The sequence below is a fragment of the Oreochromis niloticus genome, unplaced genomic scaffold, assembly GCF_001858045.2.
Source record: "Oreochromis niloticus isolate F11D_XX unplaced genomic scaffold, O_niloticus_UMD_NMBU tig00006925_pilon, whole genome shotgun sequence".
NCBI lineage: Eukaryota > Metazoa > Chordata > Actinopteri > Cichliformes > Cichlidae > Oreochromis > Oreochromis niloticus.
Window position 1 is genome coordinate 1 of NW_020328251.1, and position 4,237 is coordinate 4,237.

At 39.3% G+C, this 4,237-nt stretch overlaps 2 long non-coding RNA genes across 2 annotated transcripts; both read right to left on the minus strand.

The window, feature by feature from the left end:
• Positions 1 to 2,511: 2,511 nt before the first annotated feature.
• LOC109199200 (uncharacterized) lies at positions 2,512 to 2,762 on the minus strand. Its single transcript, XR_002059659.2, has 2 exons — positions 2,635 to 2,762; positions 2,512 to 2,542 (listed from the first exon to the last, which is right to left on the minus strand). It is a non-coding gene; the product is annotated as an uncharacterized LOC109199200 (long non-coding RNA).
• Positions 2,763 to 2,902: 140 nt separating this feature from the next.
• Positions 2,903 to 3,530, minus strand: LOC109199199 (uncharacterized). The gene is made up of 2 exons (XR_002059658.2): positions 3,468 to 3,530; positions 2,903 to 3,094 (listed from the first exon to the last, which is right to left on the minus strand). It is a non-coding gene; the product is annotated as an uncharacterized LOC109199199 (long non-coding RNA).
• Between the last annotated feature and the right edge of the window lie 707 nt (positions 3,531 to 4,237).

A 4,237-nucleotide genomic window follows, 5' to 3' on the forward strand; every position in this document is an offset into this window, starting at 1 on the left:
AACTAGAAAGCAAAATTTCAGAAGAAATTTATGTGTGCCTATGCTACTGCCAATGAGTGTAGTTTGCCTTTAATGTGGTTCAATTAGTGCCGGTTGCCATTTATAACACCAGAGGAGCAAGATGCAACATGAGCATAGTTTGCTTTTTATACCACAAGAAGGAGGAAATGGAATACAGCTGATTTTCAACTTAAAGCAAAGTAAGCTGTATTGTGATCTCTGTTATATGCGCATACAGAGATGAGAGAAAGATGCTCCAGTTACATGATTACAAAATAAGTTAATAGATAAAAAGAAAATAAATTATGCTTCAGTGTCAGGTGTTCAAGAGAAGTTACAATTTAGATTTTACAGTTTTGAGTCGTTTAAAGTGGTAGAAAAAAATGTCCATTAAGCGGTATTCAATTTGTATTTCAAAGGTATTTTAATGTCAAAGGGGAAAATACCACATGCAAATTATGAAATTTCCCGTTGTGGGACTAATAAATGTATCATGTTATTCAAACAATATTTTGTACAGATACCATTTACAATAATGTATGACATTTAAACATGATATTTAGATTGTGGTAAATAGCAAAGCAATATAAAATAAAAAACGAAAAGGAAACCATTCAAGTAACTTTATATTATGAACTGAAGAGTAAGGCAAAAGTATAAATGAAAAGCATACAAGCATTAATGTATATAGAAACCCAACAATCATATGACCCCCTATGAGCAAGCACTTTGGCGACAGTGGGAAGGAAAAACTCCCTTTTGACAGGAAGAAACCTCCGGCAGAACCAGCTCAGGGAGGGCCCATCTGCCGCGACCGGTTGGGTGAGATGTAAACAAATCCAAAACTGTCCACAGAGCTACAGGGGGCACACTGGGATCGCAACAGCAGCCATAGAGGGAAACAGATTAGGATGTTCTTCCCAGTACTGAAGTGGTCGGCTTTTCTTATGTGTGCTTTTTCTCTGAGAGTAGGTCTCCACTTTAGTTTCTGTTGATGAGGCACTCACGGATACTTCTGGATAAGGGTCATTTGGAAGCAAGTGGCTGACTTTGCGAAAACAGCTAGAAACAGATAAAAGGAAAACACAATTTAAAACAATAAAACAAGAGACATCACAAAGCGCAGCTCTTCAGTTAGCAAACTGGCAAGTAATGAAGTTCTAAAAAATAATTGGAAAAACAAATCTAACTTTAGAACTAAATGACCCAAAACTAAATTAAAAATGAAGTAAAAAAAAAGAAATTGGCTTAATACTGGTGTCTTCTGATGAGTAAGTCGCCATGCGAGGTAAAAACCACACGTGGCTGTAATTTGGTGGCCTGTATACAGTTCCAATCCAAGCATGTAGTTGGTTTAAATGGGTTTAATACTGGTGTCTTTGATCACTTGACTTATATATAAACCTGTTGAACAAAAGGTGCATTTAATTTCACTATACCTGCCCATCCTTGTAGCCCGTCTCTACTAGCGTGCACAGTTTCAAGATCAGTGTAGGCTTCTCACTGCCTTCACTGGACAGAACACATCTGAGGAGTTATGAATGAATGGATGACTTAATGAATGGATGAGATTATAGTTTGTTTCAAAGAATATAAAGTAAGAAACAAAAAAATACAAATGACCTGTTATGGCAGGATCCCATCAGGTGCAGTCTTTCTGTTCACTTTCTGGTCAGCTCTTCAATGATGAGAGCACATCAGCAGTCTTATCTATCAGTTCCCACTGGTGAGCTGTCCTGTTGGTGGTAGAGTGTGTTCAGAAAAACTCCCTTTTAACAGGAAGAAACCTCCGCAGAACCAGGCTAGAGAGTGCAGCCATCTGCCGTGAGCGGTTGGGTGAGATGTAAACAAATCCAAAACTGTCCACAGAGCTACAGGGGGCACACTGGGATCGCAACAGCAGCCATAGAGGGAAACAGATTAGGATGTTCTTCCCAGTACTGAAGTGGGTCGGCTTTTCTTATGTGTGCGTTTTTCTCTGAGAGGTAGGTCTCCACTTTAGTTTCTGTTGATGAGGCACTCACGGATACTTCTGGATAAGGGTCATTTGGAAGCAAGTGGTTGGCTGACTTTGCGAAAACAGCTAGAAACAGATAAAAGAAAACACAATTTAAAACAATAAAACAAAGACATCACAAAGCGCAGCTCTTCAGTTAGCAAACTGGCAAGTAATGAAGTTCTAAAAAATAATTGGGAAAACAAATCTAACTTTAGAACTAAATGACCCAAAACTATAAAAAAGTAAAAAAAGAAATTGGCTTAATACTGGTGTCTTTGATGAGGTAAGTGCCATGCGAGGTAAAAACCACACGTGGCTGTAATTTGGTGGCCTGTATACAGTTCCAATCCAAGCATGTAGTTGGTTTAAATGGTTTAATACTGGTGTCTTTTGATCACTTGACTGTATATATAAACCTGTTGAACAAAAGGTGCATTTTAATTTCACTATACCTGCCCATCCTTGTAGCCGGTCTCTACTAGCGTGGCACAGTTTCAAGATCAGTGTAGGGCTTCTCCACTGCCTTCACTGGACAGAACACATCTGAGGAGTTATGAAAATGGATGACTTAATGAATGGATGAGATTATAGTTTGTTTCAAAGAATATAAAGTAAAACAAAAAAATACAAATGACCTGTTATGGCAGGGATCCCATCAGGTGCAGTCTTTCTGTTCACGTTTCTGGTCAGCTCTTCAATGGATGAGAGCACATCAGCAGTCTTATCTATCAGTTCCCACTGGTGAGCTGTCCTTGTTGGTAGAGTGTGTTCAGAAAAACTCCCTTTTAACAGGAAGAAACCTCCGGCAACCAGGCTTAGAGAGGTGCAGCCATCTGCCGTGAGCGGTTGGGTGAGATGTAAACAAATCCAAAACTGTCCACAGAGCTACAGGGGCACACTGGATCGCAACAGCAGCCATAGAGGGAAACAGATTAGGATGTTCTTCCCAGTACTGAAGTGGGTCGGCTTTTCTTATGTGTGCGTTTTTCTCTGAGAGGTAGGTCTCCACTTTAGTTTCTGTTGATGAGGCACTCACGGATACTTCTGGATAAGGGTCATTTGGAAGCAAGTGGTTGGCTGACTTTGCGAAAACAGCTAGAAACAGATAAAAGGAAAACACAATTTAAAACAATAAAACAAGAGACATCACAAAGCGCAGCTCTTCAGTTAGCGAAATGGCAAGTAATGAAGTTCTAAAAATAATTGGAAAACAAATCTAACTTTAGAACTAAATGACCCAAAACTATATTAAAAAGGTAGTAAAAAAAGAAATTTGCTTAATACTGGTGTCTTTGGATGGGTAAGTTGCTATTAGGTAAAACCACACGTGGCTGTAATTTGGTGGCCTGTATACAGTTCCAATCCAAGCATGTAGTTGGTTTAAATGGGTTTAATACTGGTGTCTTTTGATCACTTGACTGTATATATAAACCTGTTGAACAAAAGGTGCATTTTAATTTCACTATACCTGCCCATCCTTGTAGCCGGTCTCTACTAGCGTGGCACAGTTTCAAGATCAGTGTAGGGCTTCTCACTGCCTTCACTGGACAGAACACATCTGAGGAGTTATGAATGAATGGATGACTTAATTAATGGATGAGATTATAGTTTGTTTCAAACAATATCAAATGTTACAATATAAAGTAAGAAACAAAAATACAATTACCTGTTATGGCAGGGATCCCATCAGGTGCAGTTGCAGTCTCTGTTCACGTTTCTGGTCAGCTCTTCAATGGATGAGAGCAGTCTTATCTATCAGCTCCCACTGGTGAGCTGTCCTTGTTGGTGTAGAGTGTGCTCAGTTGCAAAGACACTAAGATCACTTGGCAAGTCCATATCCCTCACAACCTTGCAGTCATTTTGTGTTAGTGAATTACACAATAAATGGGGTTGTGATAACTGTGATATGTATTCAGAACACCTGATTGGAGGCAGGCGTATGGCTGTGATATGTAAAGGTGATCAATCAATGTGTGTTTTTCGGTAGTTGCAGCAGTAATAAGTTGTGCATATCCTCTTGACTGAAACAGTTCTTGGATGGGTTTTTTCCTCTGCTCATAAGGTCCTCATTGAAGTCTCCACAAACAATAATTGGTTGGCAATTCATCATTTCCAATGAGTCCAAAAGACATTGCATTTGTGGTAAAAACCTCACGTGGCTGTAATTTGGTGGCCTGTATACAGTTGCTATCAAAGCTGTGACTGGCGATTCAACCTTGATAACAACAAATTCAAGGT